Genomic DNA, 18,112 nt, shown 5'->3' on the forward strand with positions numbered 1-18,112 from the left:
TGATTTTTTTTTTTTAGCTGGGTTGATTATTTTACGGATTGGTATAGTATGTTCATGTATTGTGATAGTTTCGGAGTTTTTAAGTAAGGTTTCAAGAATTATTTTACTCGAAAGAAAAATATAAAAACGATTATTTAAAATTCTTGATATGAAGATTATGTCTTTTGGGGAGATCAATTTTCCAATCGCCAGGATGTATTCGACTTGTCAAATACCGTCGATAGCGTTAAAGACTAGTGTTTGTCTTCTAGACGTTTTTTCCTTCGACATGATAGCGGCGAAACTAAACGGTTGATTGTGTTTGTGCAGTGTATTGAGCTGAATGTTATCATCGTCGATAACGATTTCATTTGATTTATTAATGGCGGCGGTGGTGGCATTATTAATAAAGGCAGCGATAATCGGGGAAGCCGTAGAAGTGATAGGTGTGTTGATATGGTAGGACGTAGAGATAGATGGAGGCGGTGTGCTGTCGTTGTTTTTGAAGACATTTGGTCTTGACTTTGTGCTTTGTTTGAAGTTTGATGAAATATATATAGAAGTAGGTTCATTTGTATTTTTGTTTGTGTTTTGAGGAGTTTTTCCTGAAGGTGTTGTGATATTGTTTTTATATGGAGATTTTATTAAAGACCGTTTGCCGGTTTTATCTATATTATTCATTGCGTGGTATGGTCGATATTAAATAATAGCCAAGAATATATTACCTGTTTATCTACCGTCGACGTAGATAACGGAGCACTATATGGCTATCGGAAGCTATACAAAAGCGCACAGTTGCGAGAGATCTACACGTGCCTAACTGTCGGTGGTCAAACACGTACTGTTGAATTAATATGTTTTGAATATATATATATATATATATATATATATATTATATACTAAGATGTGAAGAACTATGAACAAAAAATAAATATATATTTAATTTTAAATTACATTTTTTAGTATCTGAGTGAAATGAATAATTTATTGGTTTGATCATGATTTCTGATTTTTTTTATGTTATAAGAATAACGCTTAACGTTATAAAAATACTGCAACATTATCAGCATACCGGTTTTAGACAAAATCGAATTTTTGTTTTCATCTTAACTCAAAAAAATAATGATCGTTAGAACGGGGAATTTTCACTCCAAGATTACATCAAAATTTTTTTTTTTTTAGTTATTTATAGAAAATTGAAATATCATTTTATTTATCATGAATCATTATCACTATTAAACTTATAAAAACCATCATAATAGAATAATACAATTAATATGGACATTTACTTACATATAGTGAAACCGATCTTTTGTGGAAATGGTATCTATAGTATATATCTATAGAATCACAAAATATATCGTAGGTATTAAACTAGAAGGCCAGAAACCAGTCTAAAACGGAATAATTATGAAGTCCATTATGTGATTCAATCATAGTTTTTATTGTATTCGTGTATCACATTTGCCTATACAATTCGCCGGCTTACTAAAAATCTTTTATTCTTAGTATAATATTTATTAATGTCAATGAACTTTAGTAAGACAGAAGTTATGATTAGTTTCACAGTTAAACGACTAAAATAAGCTGTTTCAATAAATACTAATTTCAAAACTAAATTCTTTATTGTGATTATCGTATTATTAATAATACACATTTCAAGGTATTGATAAATCTTCGTATTTAATATTAATTCAGAAGAACGATCGAGAATATTATAAATATCAAGAATATATATAAATACATATTCTTGATATTTATAATAAATAACTTTTTATTCTGCATAAACCAAGGCTAAGCAAGTTAATGATATTTTTTAACTCAGTTAAGTTATGTTTATGTTCATGAACACGTTAAAAAAAAATCAGCAAAATGAAAAACAAATAATACAATTGACTTAGTTAAGTATTAATTGTAATATATTTTAAAATATTATCTAAATTTATTTAAGCATTAACAAAAAAGTATTTTAAATCAAATCAATTATGGGTTGATCCATTGAGTAAGTCCGTTATTTACACAATAACAAAAAAATATTTTTTAGTTAAATACTAATAGATTTAAGACACTCATTATTTTGCTTTATGTTAAACAGCGGTGGCCAACCCAAATGATCTTGCGGGCCACTTTGGAAATACATTACGAACCCACGGGAAATATATAAAATTATATTAGTATTTTGTTTCAATAAAAAAAAAAATTTGAGTAAACATTTTAAACAGGATTAATTATTATTATAAAATAAGTTTTGTTGTATTAATTATTTGAAATAAACAGAATGAATTATTATTGTTTTTATCACAGTATTCTGAATCTTATTTTTTCAAGAACTCTTTAAATTATCGGTGCGGAAGCACATGTTATCGAATGTAATTCACTGTTTTTATGACTACTTGCATAACATAGTTCATAGACAATACTTGGGAACAAAAATTTTATTAATGAATATAACAGTTTGTTACGATTACATTTATGGCTTTTGCGTTGTGGGGACATACTACTATATTTAATTGGGACAAATATACATTTTTTTTTTTTTGGTAAATGATAAATCTCGCGGGCTGCAATCTTACAAAGATGGACCACGGGTTAGCCATTTTTAATGTAAAACAATAATAATATAATAATGTCCAATTAAATTAATTTCTTGTATTAGTTAGTATGAACACGTAATTGAATTATATTTTAAATTAAATCAGTTTTAACCAACTGTAGCACAGTTATGCAATACATCAAGGACTGAACATAAGTTACATTATTTGTTAGTGTCTGTTGAAGAGTACAATGATTAAAGCACCTATGAACAGTAAGAAAAAAAAATGAAAAGTAGAGCAAATAATGGAAGTTTGTACTCGACTAGAAAAATGTACTAATGCCACGGTTCATTCCAAAATATCTTCATAAATAATAAATTTATAAATAATCACAGAAAATAATGTAGACATTTAATGTAGTACAATTAATCATAGAAAATAGCGAATATAAGTTAAAAAAATACAATGTAACATTTCCTTTTAGAATTATATATATATGTGTGTGTGTGTGTGTGTGTGTGTGTGTGTGTGTGTGTGTGTGTGTTTATTTTTTTACAAAGTCAATCAAATTTAATAATTTTGGATACTCATGGGAAATTTTTAGTAATAACATTTTTGAACGCATGTGTATACAAATTAGTAACTAAATTTTAGAAGATTAAAAAATACCTTTATTAAAATTTTAAAATATGGTACATCATAAATACACTTAACAGTATAATGTGTTTTTGAACAAAATTATCTTTAATAAATTAAATTTCCTTAAATAAATTTACTCGAAAACCCATCCGACGAACTACTGTGAGTGAGATAAAAAACACGATTAGTATATGTTAAAATCATTTCAAAAGAAATCTCAAGTATGATCAATAATTAATTATGAATAGAAGGCATTGATTTCTTATAGAATGCATAAACGTATAATACGTATTGGTTTTTCGGGTTTTTAAATGTGATGTATGTGTCATGCCGTATTGTAAATCTAAAACATGAAAATTTTATCTAAAAATACTACATAAATAGTTGTATTAGTAATTACATGATTCAAAAAATAAAGGTATAATATTAATATTAATGTGCATAATTTTTTTTTTTTTTTTTTTTGATAATTTAAAGGAATCATATAAAAAAAAAATAATAAACATTTTAGAATTTGCAAGATAGTATAAAAATGTGTGAGTAATAAATATTTTATTTGAATATAAACACAATAATACGAAAAATATTAAATTGAACATTCTTCTTATGAAATTTATATAAAAAAAAAATATCTTATTCCTATATGATATATATAATATATCCTATATTCATATACTATAATATAGTACCGATTTATTAGACTAACTAACCTACCTTTCCTATTCTCCTTCTTCTGACCAAATATATTGTGTTTCTTGCAAGCTGTTTGGATTTACTAAGGCCAAAAAATAAGTCATGGACAATGGATCGAATGACTAGACAAACCTCAATAGAAATATAAAGAATCATGAATGCAGCACTGAACATTTGGAATCTGAAATTAGTCGGGGATTGTACTATAAAAATTATAGTATCGATTTATATTATAATATATTGTATGAAGTGAATTTAATCATACAGTATTACTGAATAACTGTGAAATGTTTAAAAGAAGATTTTTCAATAATTCATTAATATTATGATTTTTTCTAACATTTATGTATATAAATCATAAATTATATTAAACTCATACCTTAAATCAATTTTTCCCAATAGTTATTTTAATCGTGCGAAATAAATACCACTCATGTATTAAAAATACGGCTTATCGAACGGTGTGATTTTATGACGTCACGCGTAAAACTTGACTTATATTTAAATACTGAAGCAATAGTCCGACAATAATCTTTAGACCACCAAAATTATTATTTTTAAAAGCATTATACTTTTAAACAATAAAAAAAAATAAATACAGTTTTTTTGGTTGCGTAGTCCTTTAATATGACAGGTTACAGAAATATCAGAAAATGGTTTGAATACCAAATTGTTAAGTTCTTCCTCGAAAATATACAGGTATACCCAGTAAGTATTACTGTATGCAATGTAAAATATGAATACATTTTTAAAAGGAAATTTTTATAAAAGAGGAAACAAATATATACCTACTCCAATGGACATATTTAACTTTGTAATTTATAAACATGCTTATTCATTAAAATTATGGCATTGTTAGGTTCCGAAACCTTATTGCATTATATTTTCTATTTAAGTATTAAAAAAAAAAAAAAAAGGACTTCCGTTATTATATAGCTTACCACTACTATAATGTTAGTACATATGTATTATGAAGATGCAAAATAAAAATATCGAAGTTAATTCCGTAGGAATGGGTAAAATTAAAAAATCCTCAATTACAAATCAAAAATGTAAACTAATTATATTTTGTATGTTATTATTTAATAGCATTTTACTATTTACGTTATATTAGGAGATTTCAGTCGGTTAAAAAATAATTAAACAAAACATCAATTAAGAGCTATACTCCTGCAGTTTATTTTTATCAAGCAGAATATTACAATTAATATTATTCAATAATACACCAACTTATATACTATATATATGATCATGGAGACAACATCACCAAAATTCAATCTCAGTGGGAGATATGATATTTGATAATGTACATTATTTTAAATACCTTGGAGTAAATTTAAATGAAATGGCAAATAGTCATTAAAAAATAAATCGTAGAATGATAGCAGGTAAAAAGCGCTACTTCTACCTAATACCAATGTTTTAATCAATACTAGTATCAAGGAGAATAAAAATTAGACTATACAAAATCCTAATAAGACTTATTATATCATATGCATGCAAGACGTGGGCGCCAATTAAAACAGACGTTAAGAAACTACTAGTAATAACATTTGAGAAAAAAAATATTAAAGAAAATTTTCGGCCCACAAAAGAATACCAAAAGCAACGAATACGAACGACGAACGAATTCAGAACTAAGGGAAATTTTAAAACGAAACCGACATTATAGATGTTTTACAAATTCGAAGACTAAGCTGTAAATAAATTTACAAGATGGAAGCCAGACCGAACAAGACCAAAGGGGCAGCCAAGATAATAGTGAAGCGACCAAGTCAAAGACCTGAAACTCTTAGGAGTCAGAAATGGAGAAGAAATGGCTATAGATAAACATGGAGAGGCATAGTAGAAGCGGCGATGAATCTAAATGACCTCAAATGAGTCAACAAAAAAAAAGTCTCGTATTATTGATAAATTTTCTAAAAAAAAAAAAATTAAAAAAATAGAGTAAAAATATTATTCATATTTTTCTTATTTTAAATAAATATAGTTTTATTTCAAAACTTCAAAACTAAAATACCTACATATAATTTTTAATTTATATTATCTGTGAAAAAAAACATATTTTTGCACTCTTATGGTTTGAGGACAAAAATTTTGATTTTTTCTTCAATTCTTGGACCTGTTAAAAACATGTATTTATTAAATAAATAATTAGGGTATAATTAATTTGACAATAATTAGTATTCATTGTTAATTATAAGTATTTACTTTTTTATAACTTAGGATGTTTTTATTTATTTATTTTACTATTAAATACATTTTATTATTATTATTATTATTATTATAACTTCGATGGTTAAAAAAAAAAATCAAGGAATGGCCAATTCAATTTCATTATTATAATATGTACTTTAAAAATTATAATTATATATTAAAAATTTTAAGTGTACTTATAAATATAAAAATAAATTGGCTACAACAAAGAAAAATATATAAACAGTACATAATATACAGAGTTAAAATAAAATAATATTTCTATTTTCTTAGATATCTTATATAAAAAATAAATAACAAACGTCCAATAGAAAACTTAAAGTTTATTTTTAACATATTATTTATTGAAACGTTATTTTGTTCAGCCAATGTATTTTATTTGACTTTTAAATAATGTATTGATAAAAGTGATATTTGTCCATAAAAACATAGTAACGTTTAAATATTTTTATTACATAATTACTCTAATAGAAGTTTAACTAATTTATATGTTTCATTTTTTTTTACATTAATTATCAATGTTTTTGGTTTACTACCAAAAAATATTATTTTGAATCAAAAGTATGAAATTTCCAATTGTATACAGGCATATTATTGAAACTATCAATTAATTATTATTCACTAGGTGCAATTAATTACAATGTCATCGCTTTAAATTTTCAAAAACATCAAATTATTAATGTTTGCGCTTTCTAAATAAAGCAAATAACCTATGAAAAAAAATGATGCTGTATAATGTCGTATATTTAATTTAAATTGAACCATAGTGTAATGTATATATAACTGTATCATATTTGTACTTCGACCAATGCACATCATAGTATTTTATTATTTTATCCCTTCGACCACAAATCGAACTAACCAATATCTAACCGCACTATTCGAGGTTCTTTATTGCAATCACTACAATATTTATTAGGTACTTCTACAGTAGTGTTAACATTAATAAACCATATTATAATGATACTACTACAAATTTCACCTTTTACTATGCAAATTTGGACAAATTTGTACCTTTTATACAGTAATACATTCGTTTGTTGGTCATTCAATTTTAATTGTCGAAATAAATCGTGTCCATCGATCAAAAAAATATATTATATTCATGCATAACAAATAATTCTACTTACTTTTATCGTATATTATTGGTTATTGTACTAATTCAAGTATTGAAGCTGGATAGTTCAATTGTTAGTAAGCATCTAAAATAATAAAGATAACAAGTTATACCAATTAATGAATATTTATTGTTTACAAAGTAAAAGTTTAAAAAAAAACAAAAATATTTTCTACTTATCAACTGTATAGTATTTTTTTTAAATTGTACGAATTAAGTCATAATAATATTATAATATAGTAATTGATTACAATAATATAGGTACTTTAAACAATTAATCATAACAATAATCTATAATGCAATATAATATATATAATATGTACCATAAAGTAAAATTTGTCTTTTTTTTACAACAATGTTTAACGCTCAAGTACCGAATCATTTTATTTCTCGAAATAATTTTATAAAGTTTTATGTTATAAAATTAATAAAAATAAATGTCGATGGTCAATAAAATTTAAATGCTTTATTGATTTATTCATAAAATATAGGTATAAAAATTATATTGGTAAATTTATGCATTTTAGTTATTTTATTACGTGCAATTAATAATGTGTTTCTCAATTATAAATAAAATAATTTAATTCATACTAAAATTTGTACAATACAAAATTATACTGTAATATACTAGCAAACTTTGTACTTGATGTGTAAATGTTAAATTGTAATATGTCTATTTTCACATTAAATACATTTTGTGATTTCATATAATTATAGAATAATAGAATAATTGTTGTTCATTATATATTAATGGCGTCATCGGCTATTTGCCTAGAGTTTATCAACGTGCCATGTGATTAATATCGGTTGAATTATCGTTCTGTACACAATATTTTTCAACAGTATTACTTTTGTTTTTTAAACTTTCTATACTACATAAATATGCGTTAGTAGATTCTAGGTGATTAGTGTATTTTATGTATGATACTTCCCAGTATCAGCTCCTTTAACGGCTTTATTCGTGCTAAACAGATTAATATTGATATTTTTATTGTTAAAATGGTAATAATAATATTAGCAGACAATCATTTTGACGATCTCACACGATACCCGTATGATTTTTAGGTGTTCCTGTGAAATAAATCATAAATATTGAGTGCAAAATTCATAAATCTACACGGTTAGTCGAAAATCTATCATATGCCCAACGGACCGAGTGAGGCATTACTGGAAAATGGTATAAGTCTCGAAAAGCCCCTGCATCGCTTGACGGTTTCACAGAAGGAACGTCCTGTCATGACGTATGGATAGTGGGTGTAGTTGGCGGGGTTTGTATAGGGTCCGAACATGTCAGCCACCTAAAAGTCACGTGCGCCCGCAACGACGTGATGGAGATGTACAATGGTTTTTCAGAGCAAACGCGTTCGTTCCGGACGGACGAGAAACAGACATATATTATAATATATTATACTCATACGTTTAGACATGAGTAAAATAGGGTTGTACTTCAGAAAGCAAAAAATCGATTTTTATTCCTTTTTCCATCTTTTTTTTTTTTCTTGTTTTTCTCTTTCCCGGTTTTCCTAAGGAATATTATACAGGCGTCGACGTGGGACGTAAGCAATTCAAAATCTTGCGTTTACGACACCGATATCTGTATGCAGGACAAATAGCAGAAAGTTAACGAACCATCAAGTACATCTATAATATATCTAGAACTATAGTGATAAAAGCATAAAACGACGGACAGCGATCGCAGATCGAACCAGGTGACGTCTTATTTTAATACGCTTACGCGTGTTGGTTGATATTTTAATAATAATCCTAATTACTGGGTTGATTAACCACGAGTTAGTTCACACGAGTCACGTAACATCCTTAATATATTTGGGTGGACACGTCTCAAAATTTAAAATACATTATCTTACCATTGTGTTTTTCTAATATAATTTAACGTACTTGTACTTAAAAGGTTTGTTCACTCGTATTTAAAAATCTGACTATGCTTTGAGAATGCATGATTTCATGATAATGCATATATTTTTTGAAGTTCGGTCTCTTTTATTTAATGGCCATTTTTGGATTATAAGATAGAGTAACGTAATTCTTCGAAATTATAACGTTTAAAATGTACTTCCAAGTAAAATTAAACTAAATATATACTCACTAGCCGATCCGTCATGGCTTCATCCATGATCGGTTGTTTATTTTGCCTTCAGACAATTATATGCAGAATTTTTTATTCAAATCGAATCGTTTAATGCAATCGACAAGTAAATATAAAAAACGTTTAATGAAAACATATTGAAATATTTCTAGCAGTATTAATGATAAATGTATCGTTATTAAAAATGAATACAGATACAAAAGAAATACTTATTAATCTGTTGTTGATAACAATAAATATGTTGATCGTGACAAAATATTAATAACAAATGATATAAGAATTTTATAAAACTTCTGAGTAAATATATAATGTGATATCCTTAAGTCTCATTTATAAGTTTTCGCTTCTAGTATACACTAACCGTCAATCACATAGAAATTATATGAAACACGCTCGTTGAAAGGTTAGTAAAATAATATTGCAAATAACATTCAAATTCTTCTGCGGACCACCTAAATTTTCTCTCGGGCCGTAAATAGTTCACAGATATTGCAGTGCATCATGAGATATACTCGTATTCAATTCGGAGACTCGACATAAGTGTCCACTCCGATCGTACAAAACTACGTATATCTCTGGGGACCTTTATTTTCATTAACTAATAATACTAAAATAAATTTGTAAAAATTTAGCATTATTTTTATTTTCGGGTAATAAACTATCTATCAAATGATGCACTTTACCCTGAATTTTAAAAGTGGGCATGAAGTTCCCTTTAACTATTTCGTTTGCTAAAAACGATGTTAGAAACAGAGTATTATACTGCCTGGAATTAGTTTGGTGTAAAACAATTCTACCGTCAGTGCAGCAAATTTCACGGGTTTTATCTTTCCATTTTTCCGCATGACACTTAGGGTATAATGTAGTCATGGTCCTATTTCAAGCGCTGAAATATAATCATTCTCTAATCGGTAACTAAACGCTAAATTCAGACTCAAAGCTTTGCATTGCTACTCCGTAAGTCTTAACGAACGTTCAGGTATGTTCTCTTAGTGCCATCTGTTATACATTCGAGTAGCATTGGTAGTTCTCATTGGCAACTTAACCGAAATTTAACTCCGTTAGCAAACCTAATAAACCTTCAAATATAGTATCAAAAAGTATATTTTATCAAAGTAAATAAAAAAAAAAACTATGTTTGTAAGCTTGATAACCATAAAATTGTAAAAAAGATAAATAGTGTTGTCACAGAAATGGAACATAAAAAAAGCCTGTTCTTGAATTTTTCAAAAACTTTATACTTATTTCTTATTAACAAAAGTGATGCTAACCTTCAGCAAACTGTTGGGTATAACAGAAAAAAATTTCAGCTAAATTGGTTCAGTAGTTTTTTCTACGTTAGCGTGGTCGTAGAAAACTCCTTATTTCATTTTATATAGTAGTAGAGATATATATTTTATAATAAATAATAAATCTTAATATTCATCAACATTTTAAATTTTTTTAAAATCCCCCAACATTTTTTCATGCATTCGCCCCAGCGTCGGTCATGTGTAAATTACAGTTAGTCAAACAATGATCGCATAACACTGGGAATCGGACAATCTGGTCATGTTTTCGAATAAAAAAATCAAATGTCATCTACAAGAAAACTACATTTTTTATTTATTTATTCAACCTGATATGAGAAAACTAATTCTCGTCCGAAAGTATTCAGCCTACTCCCTTTGTTTTAAGACCATCTCAAATTCAGTGTGCAAACTCAAACTGACCCGTCTGAGATATAATTTCATCAATTTTACCATAACGTTATGATAAAATTTCTTTTGAATAAATAATAAAATCGAACCACAAAAACCTTTTTATGAATACGTTTGACGGATTGATGACGTTGAATACGTTATATTCACTAGTCAAACTATTTCTGAATACATTTACTTAAACGGGATTTATTTTAGTAGGCAATAACTATAGAAAATATAAAGGAAGATAATATACGGACCGTATTCGATGGGATGACGTGTTTGTAATATATTATTCACTAAAGACAGAGCGGTAAGAACCACAGGTATACAGAAATAAAGTATACCCAGTTGAAATTAAAAAAAAATTGTTATGTTATAATCTTTTCAACACTACGATTTTAGAATAATGTTCAATAATAAATTATATAATATACATGTCTAATTTCCAGTGAAATATTATCTTTGAACCAGTCAAGTATACAAATCCTTGTATGATAATAATTTTCAAACCTATGTAACTACGATACTGTTCAGAAGTATCTTTATTGTTTTCATTTCGTGGTATTAAATTACAAAAAATACCAGTCCACGAGCAAGTTTTTACTCAGATACCTACTGATTAAGTTCATTACTTTGCGTTCCTGCGTTTTCCGTTCATGGATGACTCCCAACTTTTTTAATACTCGAAGTTTTCGTATAAAAATAACGGAATTCACTAACACATATCCAGTAATCGAGTTCAAGTATTTTAATAGCCTTGTGATTCATAGATTCATATTGAAATAAGAAATTAACACACTGAGGAACGTGTGAAAAACGTTAAAACAGACAAAATCAAAATCATTAAACCACTAACTGCTATTATATATTTCCAAACAATGCTTCTTAAGCGTGAAACGGAAATTTTAAACATTAAACGTATAGTAGTCGTTATATTTTTAAATTTATAATTACGTGAATTACCTACTTACACTATATTAACGTCTCTAAACGTCATGACAAGTCCTGATATAAACGATATTAATATGAAAAAATAGACACCAGAAATCATTGACTTTTGTGTAAATCGCGTAAATTTAATAATACATTTTGGTCATCGACCATTTTCACTACTAACTAACGGATTTTCATGACGTTTTATTTGTAATCTCTTCGCTTCGCACAAGCATCGACGAAATTTACGGAGCTAATAAATCAGTTAAAATATAAATATATAATATATTAAAATATAATATAAAATAGCGGTTTTCAAACTAGGCCTATAAGGCGCTCCGCTGAACAACCTGCATTTAATCAAACTTAGAGGTAATTAGATAATACTCCAATTATTAAATTTATATAGATGGTGCAATAATATTTGGATCAAAACCATATGGAAATAAAGGCGGGTTCACACGTGTCAGTTAAAATGATCATCAATAAAAAATGAAAAAAATGATTAAAATGACTGATTCATCAAAACTAAACAAGTTGTGAACACTTATTATACAAAAAAGTATAAATCAACCCAAGAATTATTAAAAAACCGATGTTCATCACAAATTTTTCTTTTTTTAGTCGCCATAATGTTTGGATTTACTTGTAAAATGAAACTATTATAAACACAGTCATCACGGTGTAATACTAATTGCTACAAACGATAAGTAACTATGACCATAGATTGAATATATTAGATACATATGTATAAATACATAGATTAAATATATTTAAAATTTTAATTTTTAAATATATATATATAAGTATATTTAATTTATTCTATGACTGAATAGTGCAGCCATCATTATCTTCGACTCCGATTATATAATAATAACAATTTTATTTATAAAGAAAAAAGAATTGAATATTATTGAAAATTATATGAAAAATTTATTGAACAAAAATAAAACACAAAAATTAACCAACTTTGTGCGGGCCATAAAAAATTGCTTTGCGGGCCACATGCAACCCCTGGTATAGAGATTTATATTCGAGACAAAAGAGTTAAACAGAGTTACAAAATTATGATTTTATGACCTCAAACTGATAATATTATGCGGCGTATTGATTACGGTAGCCGTCATAATTTACACATATAAGTATACATCCGGCCCGTACTTATACTTTTCGATAACAATAAACGTTTGATAACATTAACCGTGATTACATTAAGCGGCGACCACTGTATAAGTAATAACGGTTATGAAACAGAGACACGAATTAATTTATATATTTGCCAAAATAAAAAAAATATTATAAATAACTACCTTTATAAAAAAAAGAGATGTGTGTAGTACTATCACTATTGGGTGTGAAATGCCATACAATAACTATTCGTTAGGAACGTTTAGGTTTTGTTGAACAGTGTGAATGAGTTGTTCAGTAAAAAAAATCACCAATAAAAATGAATCGGCCATAATGATAATTTTAATTGTGACGAGTAAACCCGTCTCGACTATAGTGTTGACTGTATTAATAGATCATAATGTATATTAATACATATCAATTATCATGAGGTGCTAGGACACGTTCGGTACCATTATTCGCCGTATGGCGAACAGACGCATACATCATCAATCGCAAAGATCTAAATACTGTGAAAGAATTTGATTGAACAGACTGCTGTAAATAAACTGTAAATCATGAAGAAACGTTCTTAAATTGAAAAGCAACCCGTCGGGACACCGGACACCGTTTTTTACACGAGCTGTAATTTAAAATTGGCATTAGTGGTTAGCGGTTTTCGGGGCTTTGTGGATTTTTTTTTTCAGCATCTTAGGTATTCCACTAATGGGAAGAAAAAAAAAAAACGGTTTTACTCGATTGGATTCGAGGAGCAATGGATTATGTCAACACGTACTCCGCAGGATAAATACACGTACGACGTGTGCAGAGCAAGACACGAATTCATTATGACGGCACGTATATTTCCACGGACCGAGCGGGACGGCGCAGCACGGAATTGCTTACTGCCGACGAACGTCTGAGCTTCGAGGGCGTGTTCACTCCGTTTTCCGCCGTGGAAATCGCACGTACTGCGCGCAAGTCGCTCGCGTGCACCGAGGTCCTCGTACGGAATACGTTTCCGCAGATCCGCACGAAACGTACACCAAGATATGGAGTGATACCCTGCGATAAGTGTGCCGTGCGGGACATGATTTTCGTTTATCCCGTGTAACGCGGGTGCACGGCATGTACACTATTCACGTGATACCCACGATACCGTGAGAATCTTATTTTCACAAGACGAATTGTATGCGATTGAAAGAAAATTGATTTTTTTTTTCATCCGAATACAGGGGAATTGATAAATAAAAAAATATTTTTTCGAACCGTGATATAACGTTTTTTACGTCGGTTCGTAATTCTCATTTTCAGAACGCTGATATTCGAAGAATCTGGCGTATATTGGCGATGAAATACAAATACAACGTTTCTGAAAACCATTTAAATTAACTCTTTTAGACATCCATCTCGAACATCGTGTTTTATCAGCTTTAACAGAAACCAATGAATTTTCCTTTACACTCCGTTGTAGTGTTACCTGAAAAACTGCGTGAGTACAATTTTATAAGTATTTATTTTACTTATTAGTAGGGTCGACAATTATATTTTCTAAAAACCTATAAAATATGTATGCAGTTAGGCCCTAAAAATTATCAAAATATGCTCTAAAAAAATACAATAATTAATTGTAAATTTTAATGTTTTATTTTTTAATTAAACGATTTAGTTATTTACGTATTAATATAACCCATGATTTATAAAGATGTATAGTATTATTTTCATTTAAAAACCAAACAATTTTTTTTGATAAATAATAATTAAAAAGAAAAAACAACAACACAATATATTTAAATTATAAACAGTTTAATTTTTACCCGATGTTATTGCATTAAACTAATTAATGATTTTGATATGTTTTCAAACAGCATTAAATTTCAATTGTCCGTTAAAAAATGTTTGTGTTTTTTTGAAAATGAGCGTTCTACATCAATAGATTAATCAGTATGTATTTAAATGCAAAAAATCGTAGCACAATCTAAATCTAATTTTCATATGACTAAGCTTATAAACATTAGAAAGTATTATATAGGTACCTGTATTCAATATTATTGTTGTTTATATTATTATGATATAATTATAATACAAAATTAAACACGTTTCGTCCGATTTGAGCGACAAAATTCATTGCACATCAGAAGCTTCTATGACCGCTTATTATATCGTCGCCTTCTATTTTTATGTGCGATTCATAATGATGCACAGGCTGCGGCATTGAATAGGCGCATAGCAAATAGATATCCATAAACACGTAACCCGTATAATAAAACCGCGAGTAGGTACCTCCGTAACAATATTATAAAAAACTATGAAAATAATTTTAATAATAATTAAAAATATATTTAATTGTTAATTTGCTAATGTATAATATACCATTTTATACTAAAATATGTATCTATTTATTTTGTAAATATAGTTGTACTATAAATTGTTCATTACTATAAGGAGTGCGACCGCACCATCGCACATTTGCATGAGTCGTCACTGCTTATAGCTATAATAAATATTTAGCCAAAGTTTGCAAGATGTCAACCAGAATATATAAAAGTGGAGCTCAAAAGATAAAAAAGAAACAGAGAGCTGAAGAAGAGCTTAGAAAATTAACAAAATTAGAAAGATTTTTATCAAAGACAAATAAAGAGCCTAATGAACCAAAAGTCTCTACTAGAATGACTCAGTCACAGGATATTCATCCTATTCCTAATACAGAACCTGGTACATCTAGTCGTAAAGAATCTACTTCAACGAATGAAGCAACAAATATTGAGATTTATAAACCTGAAAGTAGTACACCACAAAAGATTCAACATCAAAAAACAAAGAGAATGATTTTGGACTATGGGGTGATTTAAATAAAGATGAAATTGCATACTGGGTAGAAAAAGGTCCATCAGAATGTCAGCACTCAAATTGCTCATTTGAAAAATCAAAAAAGACTTTTATAAACCAAGATAGATATTGCTCAAAAATCTTGTTCTATCCCAAACGAACTAATGATGAAAAATTATCCAGAGAATGGTTATTATATTCACCAGTAATTGGTCGCGTCTATTGTTTCGTGTGTAAACTCTTTTAAAATTCTTCTACACCATTATCATCAGATGGATTTTGTGATTGGCACAACACATATTTAATTCAAAGTCATGAAAACTCCGTAGATCATAGAAAAGCTGCGGTAACATATCTTACAAGAAAACGTGGCTCAACAATTGACTGCAAACTAGAAGAACAGATAAACAATAAACGGCAGTACTGGAAAAATGTTCTTGAACGAATTGTGGCAGTCATAATTAATATGGCAGAGCGTGGTTAACCTTTCAGAGGAGATAAGGAAAAATTTGGTTCTCTTAACAATGGCAATTTCCTTGGATTACTCGAACTTCTAGCAAAATTTGATCCTTTTCTAGCAAGTCATATTAAAAAATTTGGGAATAAAAGATCAGGTGTTACGTATTATCTTTCTAAAACAATATGTGATGAGTTTATTCATATTATGGAACATAAAGTAAGAGATTCAATCTTGGATGATTTAAGAACTGCAGGGTACTTCAGTTTATCTATAGATTCTACTCCAGACCGGTCCCATATTGATCAGCTTACTGTTATTGTAAGGTACGTTTCACCAAACGATGGACTCCCAATCGAACGTTTTCTAACATTTCTAGAAATGTGTAATCACACAGGAGAAAGCATGGCTAAGATGGTGCACAACTACCTAATAAATGAGTGCAAAATCGATTTTAGTAAGTGTCGAGGCCAGTCATATGATAATGCTGCCAATATGTCAGGAAAATACAATGGTATGCAAGAAATAATATTGAAGATTAACAAGTATGCTATGTATATTCCATGTGCTGGTCATTCCTTGAATCTTATTGGTAGAGCAGCAGTTGACTGTTGTTTAGATGCAGTAAACTTTTTTGGAATTGTTCAAGAAATATATAATTTATTTTCATCATCTACCCATTGATGGGCGGTGCTGTTATCATTCTTCAAAGACAAGTCAAAAGTTCCAAAGTCTGGATGGAAAGCACATTCAATAGCCACAAATGCAATACTTGAAAATTATGATGGAATAATTTCTGCATTGCATCAGCTGCATATTGATACGACATAGAAAGGTGAAACAGGAAATCAAGCCATAAATATTTTGAATAAAATGGAAGAGTTTGAATTTATGGTAATGCTATATTTGTAGAGTTACTTTCTAAATGAATTTCATAAGACAAGTCGGTCACTGCGACACCCTCAAATTAGTCTAGATGTATGTAAGAAATTGTATGCATCACTTTTGGATTTTGTTAAAGATTCCAGAAATATGTTCGATCATTTTGAAAAAAAAGCGAAGGAAAAATTGCCTGATGTTGATTATAAAAAAAAGTAGATATACAGGTAGAAAAAGGCATATTAATGATGTTGAAAGTGATGCTTTAGAGATTCTTGAGCCAAGAGACAAGTTCAGAATCAAAACATTTACACCTGTAATGGACGCATTAGAGTCAAATCTGGAAAGAAGGGCTTCAGTATACAACGATGCTTCAAAAAAGTTTTCATTCTTAACAAAATTAGAAGCAACAGAAGAAAAGATTTATGAAGGAGTTAGTACTTTATGCCAAACATATCCTGAAGATGTGGACATAAATCTTGTAGAAGTCAAGCATTTTCATTAATATGTTAGACATAGTCAAACCTATGGTTCAGCAGAACATGATGGTCTGACACATCAAGATCTATATAAGATAATATTTAATGATCGTGTCCAATCAGCATTCCCTAATGTAGAAGCTATATTGAGGTTGTTTCTTAGTATGATGATAGCAAATTGCTCTGGAGAAAGATCTTTTTCTCAACTAAAGAGAATAAAAAATGAATTTAGAACAACAATGACTCAAGATAAATTATGTTCCCTCAATCTCATGTGCATAGAAAGTGACAAACTACACAGTTTATCATTAGATGATATCATCAGTGACTTTGCTCTAGAAAAGGCAAGAAAGAGAGTATTTAAGTTTTATAATTCTGAGATTAAATAATAAGTTTTGTAAATTGTTCCTTTCAAAATATTATTTTTTCGTTTTACATAAGTTAATATTTGTAAGTA

At 28.5% G+C, this 18,112-nt stretch overlaps 1 protein-coding gene across 3 annotated transcripts in view; it reads right to left on the minus strand.

Moving 5' to 3' along the window:
* LOC112692281 overlaps positions 1 to 18,112 on the minus strand; it is a 214,753-nt gene that overhangs the window by 180,930 nt on the left and 15,711 nt on the right. For all 3 annotated transcript variants that reach the window (XM_025566902.1, XM_025566900.1, XM_025566901.1), the window contains one exon: positions 7,193 to 7,264. The gene's annotated coding sequence lies outside the window, so the exon portion shown is untranslated. The remainder of the gene's footprint in view (positions 1 to 7,192; positions 7,265 to 18,112) is intronic.

Source organism: Sipha flava, unplaced genomic scaffold (assembly GCF_003268045.1).
Source record: "Sipha flava isolate LNK unplaced genomic scaffold, YSA_version1 72_pilon_pilon, whole genome shotgun sequence".
In the NCBI taxonomy this organism is placed as follows: Eukaryota; Metazoa; Arthropoda; class Insecta; order Hemiptera; family Aphididae; genus Sipha; species Sipha flava.